This window comes from Coturnix japonica, chromosome 8 (assembly GCF_001577835.2).
Source record: "Coturnix japonica isolate 7356 chromosome 8, Coturnix japonica 2.1, whole genome shotgun sequence".
Taxonomy (NCBI): domain Eukaryota; kingdom Metazoa; phylum Chordata; class Aves; order Galliformes; family Phasianidae; genus Coturnix; species Coturnix japonica.
The window spans coordinates 19,124,673-19,135,248 of record NC_029523.1 but is presented as its reverse complement, the minus strand read 5'-3'; the positions used below and the strand labels follow the sequence as shown (position 1 = coordinate 19,135,248).

At 45.8% G+C, this 10,576-nt stretch overlaps 1 long non-coding RNA gene across 1 annotated transcript; it reads left to right on the top strand.

Moving 5' to 3' along the window:
- Nucleotides 1-672: 672 nt before the first annotated feature.
- Nucleotides 673-7,827, top strand: LOC116653782. The gene is made up of 3 exons (XR_004308227.1): nt 673-1,207; nt 1,843-2,007; nt 6,937-7,827. It is a non-coding gene; the product is annotated as an uncharacterized LOC116653782 (long non-coding RNA).
- The last annotated feature ends 2,749 nt before the right edge of the window (nt 7,828-10,576 follow it).

The following is a 10,576-nucleotide window of genomic DNA, read 5'->3' as shown; positions in this document are numbered from 1 at the left end:
ATTAGTTTCACCACACAGCATGAGATGCAGCGGTCCCCGTCAATCCTGCAGCTGGCTGTGGATGTCTGTCCTTTTGTGGGCTGAGGAAAGCCACAGACAACGGTTGGTCACAGCTTCTGGATCGCCACTTTCTGATTCTTGCAACTGGCCTCCAAAGGAAAGCAGAGCTGGAGAGTGAGCAGAAAGCCATGTGCAGCCAGAGAGGAACCCAGCAATCACCACATCCCATAGAAGCTAAGTCCAGGGGTTGCAGGTGTACAGATGTTTTATCCAGGTCTTTTACAGGCTGTGGGGTTCTCCTGTCTCTGTGGGCATCGCACAAGCCCCACACAAGTGTGGGTGTGTGTCCTCATTCTGCCATCCCATGGCTGGCCTCCTGAGCAGGGGTTATGTGAGTGGTACCAGGACCTCAGCATCTCTACCCAGTGAGAATTTGATGGCCCCATTGTCTGTGCCAGCTCCAAGAGAAACAAAATGTCATTTGCAGGGCATGTGAAGGAAATGGTCTCGTGTTTTCTCCTTTGCTTTGAGTCTGGGAGTGATGAGATGACAGCATTAGGGATCTGTGGCTGACTGCCTGTGCTGCAAGTCCCTTTGGGGTGTTGGTGTTCCCAAGCCTTGGGGATGAGCAAGGCATCTCCACAGCATTGGGTTCAAAGAATTAGTCAACACTTGGCTGATGTGGGGACAACTGAACATCACCTCTTGCAACCACTGTAAGCACAGCCCCATGTTTTTGGTCTTTTGGTCGATAACCCAGTGGAGAGCTTGTAGCTGATGCCATTAGCACCAACACCACTGGGACAAAGGCTGGGGTACAGCAGCTTAAGCTGCATCTAGGAGGTGGCAGCTCATTTTTAGGGATGCTGTGCTGCAGCTGCAGTGAGTGCTGCCCATGTATGGGACTACAGCTTGGGACATGACACTTCACCATAGAGGAGAGAGGGCATGGCACTGAGCTGCCTGTGCCTGAGAGGTTCCCCTGCATGCTGTGTTGCTGAGCATCCTCAATACAACAGCACATACAGTCCTTTCTGAGCAGCTGTGATCACTGCTCCTTGTTCTGTTCTCCAGGACAGCTGGAGCAGAAACAAGTCCAGCACTGTCAGAGTCTCTGCAGAGTTTGTTTTGATCTTCGTGCTGACGGGGAAGGACAGCCGGAGCCTGCTGAACAAAAAAAGGCTGTGTCCCAGCTCTCAGCTTCCAGGTAATTGTACTCATCTTCCATCCATCATCCCAGGGATAGCAGGCTCTGTTGCAAGACCTAATGCCCTTTATGCCATTTCTTTCATGGAATGGGCTTGAAATTGATTCTGAAACAGAAGAAAGCATCTGTATCAATTTTCCCCTTGAAGGTGTGACAGTGTCTGCTTTCAGCCAGGTTAGTTTATTTTTGTTCTCTGCTGTGCGTGTGCTCCCCTCTCTTTATTCACTGAGACAGGTAGAGAGGAGCCCATCCTTCCTCAGTCACACTGCTGGTGAGAGGAGGTGACTGATAACATGTGACAGTAGAATGACAGCTACCCCCACACTTCACACAGTGTCCATCACCTCCATCCTCACAGGCTCTGTTTCCTGGGGGGAAAAGTTCAAGGAGGAGATCTGAGGCAGATCTGTTCTCTGCAGCTCGGTCAGGTCTTTCCAAATCACAAAATCTGGCTGACAAATTGTGGAAGGAAACTGAGTTTAAAGGCTAATGCATGAGGTTTCCTCACCTATGGCAAAGCGACCCCATTAAAAGGCACCCATAGGTTTTTAAGCTGTGCAAGGTCATAGGACTACCTTTTTTATGTCATTCTTGAGCCTCTGAGGTTCATGCTTTAAATTTGTCTCTCTAACTAGGATCTGTAAAGCTAAGAAAGTGCAGAGAGGTGACAGCCGTGCCCACAGGACTTCCATGTGCAGCCATGGAGTGAGGCTGTGATCTTCTGGCTGGAGGCAGAGCTCTGAGTCCCAAGAAGAGGGATGTACAGCCTCTAGATGCTGAGGAGATTCAAAATCAGGAGGGTAAAGGTTTTTTTCCAGTTCTCTGTTGAATTAAATACCGGGAAAGCAATCAAAATTTCACCCATTCTTCAGCAGAAATCTTATAGCACCATCTGATCTTGAAGATCACAAACACAGCTGCCAGATCTGAACCTTAGCATCATCACACTTGCTGATGGTATAAAACCCATGTCATTTCTAAAGGCGTTGAACATGACTGTGGCCAGTATTGACCCTGGGGCACACTGCTAGATACTGTTCTCTAATCAAACCTCATACTATTGACCACCAACCCCAAGGCATGGACATTCAGCCAGTCTTCACAGTAACTTATTCTGCTCATGTCCAGCATTTGAGAGATCTTGCTTTAATCTGCAAATCCATTGTCATCCTTCACTGTTTTTCCTCTTGGGTTTGTTGTTTGGTATCTTTTTCCTTTCTTTTGAAGCTGACTTCCAGTCATTCTGTATTTGCACCTGGCTGAACCTTGGTGCCACATGCGAAGGAAAGCCAGGAGAGATGTTGATTTCATGATTTGCTGTCACTGGAGGGAATAGCCCTGGCTTGTAGTACAGGCTCATTCGTCAGCGTCTCACGTCTGTGAATCCGAACCTCTTGTTTTCAGATTACTCTGGGGCTGCCTTTAACAGCATTCGACTGAGAGGTCTCAGCATGGCTCTCGTAGAATGCTCATGGAGCAGATGGAAATGCTCTCAGTGAGACATTCATGCATATGCAACATCTGTGGGGGGAAAACATCTCAGATCTTATTGCTGCTGCCTGCAATGTTGCCTGTCAGCTTCTGGATGAACTCGTAATGGGATATTTATTTAGGCAGGGGCAGAAAGCAGCATTGGTGGAAAACTCTCTAAGTGAAAATGCCATTGCTGCTTCTGGTAAGTCTTCAAATGCTGTCAATGCTCTATTGAGGCTGCTCTTTTTTGTCACCGACTGCTGAAATCCTGACAAAATGCTTGGGAAAAAAAATGTCTTGTGGAATATTTTGACCAGATTAATAATTGCAAAGGATGTCTTTCCACTTGAAGAGTGCTTCATACCTGCTGGAATCTTAAGATATGAAATTAAGGTCTGACAGACTTGGGGAACAAAACCGAGAATATTTTCAGAAAGGACAGGGATTACATCACTGAAAGAAATGGATGTTTGAAGCTGTCTTGAAATCAGAGTCATGGTTTTGTTGCCCTTATGTTAGGAGAAAGGAGGGAGTGAGGAAACCAACTGGAAACCTCTCCCACACGCTGGAAATGGATGCACCTACCCAGCACCTAGATTTATACTTAGGGCTAAGTGAAGGGAGGCCCTGCATATCTGCAATTATCTGTAACACGATAGGCCAACTCTCCCTTTTGCCCTTCTTAATTTGTTATTTTTGTTTATGCTAAGAAAGACATGTTTGCCATCAGTTGTGACTATTCCTTAACCATCATCCTTGATCTAGCCTGACCTTCCATTGGCCGCAAACAACCCACAGTCAAAATCCTGGTATTCTCAACAAGACCCCAGGTCCATAAATGTTTTGATTCAATAGAATTAGAGTTTTTCTGGGTCTTTCACATGCAGACACAAGTTTCTCTAAATGCTGTCCTGAAGTCTGTGAAGTGCTGAATGTCCAATCAGCAAGGCAGTGGGCTCAGGCGGTGCTTGCATTGATTAGCATAGCCCTGACTGATGTGTGGATGCTTTATGATTTGTTCTCTAATGTACTTTCAGTGGTGCTAATAAAATTTCCTTTGAACAAGCGGGAACAGGTGATCACACAATTATGTGTGTCTTGTCTGTCTGGATGATTCAGCCTCATGTTGTTGTCATAGCAGCGTGTCCCCATCGCTGGCTCTCACACTGAGGTAGGGCTTCTTCTTTGTATGTGCTGCTCAGCAGTTTGCAAATAATAAACAAAACCCGATCACCTGCTTTATTAGGGGAAGATTTGCTGTGTTGTTAGAATTGTAACTGCATTTGAATGTGGGAGAAAAAAAAAAATGAAGCTGATTGTTAGCACCCCTAGCACACTCCTGTAAGGATTTCCAAGGATAAAAACATAGTCTGCTTTTGACTTCAATTCTCAGAGCCAAAGGAAAGAGCTGTTAAATTTGTTGTTGAATCCTCCAGAGTGAGCATCTCTTTCCCTCTCCTTCCTATGGGGCCAAAGCACAATGTCTGGCTGTGCTGTGTTGTTGCCCATGTAGCATAGACAAGGAGCAGTACTTGGTTATTCAGCCGGCTCTGTCTGACATGTGGCTCCCTGTAACCCAAGCCACAGACCCACACCTCACAGAGTAGCTAGGGAAGAGTAGAATGGAGATCCTAGAAGAATACCTAGAAGCAATTGGAGTGTCACTGATTCTCCTTTATTTGCTCCAATAGACGGAGCTAAACTCAATTCAGATTCTAAGGAAATTTTTGATCATATTTTGAAGAAAGATTGAGGAAATGAGAAAATTGAATGGGACTGCACTGTGGTGCTGTGACCTCTGTGTCCAGAGCTCTGCCATAAATTGGAAGAAAAGTGCCAATTAATCTGACACTGAGGAAGGCTCAGGCAACAAAAACGTTTCATGTCTGCTCATTTCCCCCCGTGACATGCAGTGCTCTCCACCTTGCTAATTGGAGAACACTTGCTAACAGCTTTCTGATGTGGGTTTAATTAAATACCTTTTGAATGCCTCTGAGCTGTGGGGAAAAGCAGTGGAGCCATTCCAAGTGTGGCAGACTGAGGGACTGCTTCAAGACTGGGGCTGCTTCCTTCATTGCTGAAAAAAACACAGATGCTATGGGAGCAGTAGAGGAGTCTCTTATAACAAGCTAGAAACTAAAGGATGATATAACATCTGGCTGGGGAAAGAAGAGTCTTCTACATCCCAACAACTATTGTTATGCTGCAGAGATGATGCTTGGTCATCCTGGGAGAGCTGCTGCAAAGAAAGAGTCTGAAGGAGGGAAGAAGACGCCTATGGAGGATAGCTCTGAAGCAAGGATGCTGCTGTTGTGGCCCAAGAAGGGATTCAGGTCAGCAAGGGGGGTAGAGTAGTGAATGGTGGAGAAGAGAGGAAGACACGGTGTTCTTGAAGTGCACAGCCCCAGCAGTGAGATCAAACCCTCAGCCAAAGCCTCAGCCATGAAATAACTCTTCCAATTTCTTTAAGTACCCATTTCCCCCTTCATCCCTGCTGCTTCCTAGGCTGAGTGCTGCGGGAAAGAACTTACAAATAATCTCAGAGCAAAGGAAAGTGTCTATTTAGCTTATCAGAAAGGAGGTCAAGAGGTGATTTGATTACAGTGCATAAGAGTCGTCAGCGGAAGAAAACACCAGTTTCTAAAGAGCTTTTTAATCTATCAGAGAAAGCCATAACAAGAACCAATGGCTGAGAGATGAAGTCAGACAAATGCAAATAAGACATAAGGCACATATCTTTAGCAGAGAGAGAGATAAATGAGAAGAGCAGTCTCAAGGAGAATGGTTCTCAGTGCCTCTGGGTGCCTCTCTGGAAGAAGAGACAGAAAGCACAACCCCTAATTTCTATGTTTCTCATCTGAATTCCTCCTGTTTGATGATAAAGAGTTTCTATGCCTGGATCCTCCAGCAATGACCACACAACTACCTCTTACTGCCACGTTTTCTCCTTTTTCTTTGTACAGCTGCGTTCAGTTAAGGAAAAGTTCTAACAAATAAACCAAGCAGGCCCTTTTTGGCTCTGAGGTTGTTTCCTGGTGAAACAGGTATTTAAATATTTATCACTTGCATGTGAAAGAATATCCTGGATTGCACTTCTGGCAAATAAGATAGTTTATTCAGCATCAAGTTAAAGCCATTGTTAAGATGTGGCAATAGTTTCATAGCAGTGATGGGCGCTTACTAGCAATTGGATAAATTCTACAGCAACTGAACCTGTCTTCATTCATTCATTCATATGCTCTATGGGCTGTCAGAATCATAGGATCACAAAGGGTGAAAAAGACCTCTAGGATCATCCAGTCCAGTCCAAACCCACCACCACCATGCCCACTGACCATGTCACTCAGTGCCACATCTCCACAGTTCTTGGACACCTCCAGGGACATTGATCCCACCACCTCCATGGACAGCTGTGCCACTGCAGCACTGCTCTTCCTGAGATTAATTTTTTCCTAACACACAACCCAAACCTTCCCTGGTGCAGTGAGGTTCCATGGGTGGGAAAAGTAGGCTGAAATTGGGTCACCCTGCAGAATGTTTGCCAAAGCCAACTAAAGGCAGATATCCTGACTCAAACAGAAAAACACATGGAAAAACATTCTGATTCAGCCCACATTCTTTTTTTTTAATATGATTCTAAAAATAAAATAATCCAGCCTTGTACATCAATATTTAATTTAAACATTTAATCTTTTTAATTGAATCAATTTAATTTACACAATGTCGGTTCAAGTGAAGGTTAACGAGTGAAAAAGAAAATAAAACATCTGAGTATCTAAAGGAAACACATTGCTTGAGCCACTCTGGGAGTGAAATAATTTGGGGGTGCGACTAAAGTCAATGTTTGGATTTCCAAGGAAAGATTTGTCAGCTCTTGAAAGGTACGTTGGTTGTGACAGCTGCTTCCTGTATTTGTCCGGGTGGCATGAACAGTCCTGCCTGAGTCATTAGGGACGTATGGAAATTTTCCTTACTGTACTTTGCAAAACAGCATGTGCAGAGTTTCCATCTGAAAACAAGACCATCAATTCCCAGCCAAGCAAACTAGAAGATAATCTTCAGATGGAAGAGTTCTAAATGCACAGACCAATGATTATTAGTCTTGTTTTAATAAGTGGATAATAAATAAATCCCAAAGCCTTAAAAAAAAAAACAAAAAAAAACCGTACGTTAATAATTTTAATAATATTAATTTTCTAAACCAAAACATGAGCTCTAGGTAAATTAATAGTTCATCTTGAATTTTCTCACTTCAGGTCTCCTTCACTGGACCAGCCTGGTTGGCTTCCACCTGCTTCCAAACATCAGGGAACATCTGGAATCCTCCTGCAAACTGCAGAGCTGTGTCTCCATCAGCAGCACCCAAAACTGGGCAGATAACAGCAAGAGGCTTTTTAGCAAGCATAACAAAAGAAAAAGGGCTGGGCTTTGGTTTTGTAGTTTTATTTCTTTTTAAAGGATGCTATTAGTGTTCTGGAAAGAGCCTGCGTTTGTATTCATTAAGTCTGCGGTCTCCAAAGCTTTTATGGGGAGGAGAGCATAACTGGCTGAAATTCTTACTGTCGTAGCGAATGATCAATGCACTTATTCGTAGTGCTGTAGCGCCTGCGATTAATTCATAGCCAGAATAATAGCAGAGAACCCGCTGTGTTGCTATTACCTTATCTCTGCCTCACTGGTAGGATCTCAGGTATGAGTGAAGCCAACCATTAATTACTTGGTTAAAAACCCATCGGCTGCTGGGGAGCAAATGGAATGATGCAGCTGCAAGTCTCAGCAAGTCTCTGATCCAACAACCCTCAAAGCAAGACCTCTCAGGTTAGGCTGCACAGGACTTCATCCAGCCAAGTTCTTATTTCGAGACTCCCCCACCTCCCTGGATCCCTGTGCCATCGTCTGACCATTCTCAGGGTGATTTTTTCCCTAACTTTTAACTGGAAACTTGTCACAGCTTGCGTCCATTGTTCTCTTCCTTTCATTTGGCATCTCCAAGAACAGCCTGGCTCTGTCTTCTCTACAATACTGCCCAATTAGCGATTGCACATAGCATTCATTTTTGTAGAGTCATAATGGTTGAAAAGGACTTCTAAGATCATCCAGACCAACCCCCATCCCATTCCCATTAACCACGTCCCTCAGTGCCACATCCTCACAGTTCCTGAACACCTCCAGGCACGGTGACCCCACCACTTCCCTGGTCAGCCTGTACCAGTGCATCACCACTCTTGAGGAGAAGAAATTATTTCTAATGCACAACCTGGACCTGCCCTAGTGCAACCTGAGGCCATTTCCTCTCATCAGCCATTCATTTCCATGAACTATTAGCCTCATCAGCACCAGAACAGTCCTCTCATACGGTCATGTGCCTGCAATGTGCTTCTCCAAGTAGGCTAGGGAATATTCTGAGAGCTGGGACTCTCAGGGCTGTGCAAGGAGACATTCAGATGTCCTTGGTGCAGCAAGCAGACAGGTTGTTCATGCTGCAGTAGAACATGCTGCGGGATAGATACGATTGCTTCTCAGCCACTCTCTTTAAGGACACAAGCAAATAAAAATGCAGACGAAAATCAGCCGTGTTACATGGTGATGCTTTTAATTGCCTTAGCTAAATGGGAAATTAAACACTGAAAACTTAAGTCCTGTTTGATGTTTAGCATTTGTGCTCTGAAAGGATGGGCTCTCCGAGCACAGCTTTGGTACACCCAGGAAGCGTGAAATCACTCCCAAATTGCTCGACGTGTCAGGTAATTGGCCTCCAGCGCCTGCAACGCTCTGGCTGCAAACTGGGAGAGCAGTCATCTCCTCCTGACCGGCAGAGAGTAGAGACCGCAGGGCTGTCCATATGCACTGTGGGCAGAGCAGAGCTGACACCATCTCTTACCTAAGTGTATAGCTCAGTGCTGGGCAGGGTAGGAGAACCACGTTGCTGAGAAAGAGCAAGACAGAAATTTTCTATCAGCCCCAGGCTATTCACTTTGCATTTTCTCCTTGTTATGCTCAATCAAGATACATTTGATGTGAGATTAGGAGGATGTCAGAGAGATTTTTCTTACCAGAAGGGAAAAAATAAAGGGAAAAACATGGGTTGAATGTGGCACGTTTCTGCTTGTCTCTGCCCACAGGCCACCCCATACTGGGAGCTTTGTTCTCTCAAATAGGATCTGTAACAACACCTCACCTGCCAACTTTGTTTGCCCAGTGGCCACTTCCACCTTCTGCAGTGACAGTGTCCTGTTCGCAGGACGTTTATCTCAGTAGCGATAAAGAGCAGCTCATCATCTCCAGAAAAGACAATGCAATTACAGAGTGTCACTGATCAGAGCAGTGATAATCACTAACGTGAGCTCAACTCCTCCAATAGCTCATTTGTTTGTTTTGAAGGTTTCTTAATACACCAAGAGATGGGGGAACTGGTGCTAATCCAAGGATCTTGGCCAGGACTGATGAGCTGTCACCACTACCACATCCTTCTAGACAGACAATATAGAGATCAACAGCTTTGATAGCGCAGGGAGGTTCCCCCAGGCATCACAGTCACCTGCTTGCTGTTCCTCATCTTCATCCAGCTCCTGTACCCAAATAGTCACCCCGATAAGCAAAGTGAGGGGACCTGCATGTCCCATGCAGATACCTTGAATCAGAGAATGGCTTTTGTTGGAAGAGACATCAAAGATGTCTAGTTCTAACACCCTGCCGCAGGCACAGTTGTCAGTCTCTACCTTCCCTGAGTCCAGCAGAGAAAGAGCTGTCAGGGCTGCATTGAAAGTCAGAGAAACACAAATGTGAGCAAGCTGCCCAGCAGAGCAGCAGGGTCTCCAGTTTCTGATGGTTTCAGATCACAGGCAGATGCTATTGTTTGCATTTATGCTGGAAGAGATACTCTAGCTGGTCTCAAATGACTGGCCTTAGCAGAGCATAAATGGGATAAACAAAGCCTCCAGCTTGGATGGCCTCTCCAGCCCTGGAGTCACCAGGGCTTCCCTCTCCATGCCCTCTCCCAGCCTGAACGCTTCCAAGAGCAGGTGGGCACATCATCCCAAAGCCTCCAGCACATGTGCTGCAATCCAGCACAGAGCTGGCATGGGTCGTGCCCACCAGGCATTCCCAAAAACCCACAGTTTTTCTTCTCTTAGCTTTCTTTCTTCCCCTCCTTTTATTTCTGCAATCTCAGTGAACGCAGGGTGTTTCAAAGAGCTCTCTGCCAAACTCTGGCACTTTGAAGCCAGCTGGTAGAGCAGCCCAGGGTGATAGAGAGAGGAGTGGGGCCCAGCTGGGTGAATTCCCAGTAGAAGTGAATCAAAGCTAGAAGAGACAGCAGCATGAGCTGCTCTAATTCAGTCTAACTGGAGGTCCCCCCCTTTCTCACTGAGCCCAGCCCCATGGCCCTTCAGCTTTTATATTAATGCAGCCTTTGCTAAGCTTCAGATTATGTTCCTGGGTAGCCAGCGAAGGTGGCTTGTAGCAAAGCCAAGGTTTCAGCTTTAATTACCAGCAGGATTTCTACACTTCTGCAGAAACTGAGCTGAGAAAAAGCCAACATCTGTGATCCCTGCTGGGGAGCTGAGCACCTGCTCAGGGGAAGGCTGGTAATCAGGGAGGGAAGGGTCAACACAAGACGATCTCCTCAGTCTTTCTGTACAGACTGATGCCAAGAGTAAAAGCAAGCACAGAAAATAAACAAAATGGGAGCATCAGTCCTTTGTTGAGCACCAGTAAGAGACTCCTGGTGACTACGTGGGAGAAAGAAAACATTCTCCCTCTGGTGCCTGGGATACATGGCACCATGTTTCCAGCAGCATTCTCCAGCTCTTACCAAGGGGTCTCATCCAGAACCTTGCAGCTTTGCTCTCACTCCTGAGCCCCTCAGCTCAGTCCTGCACTTGCCCACACAAAGAA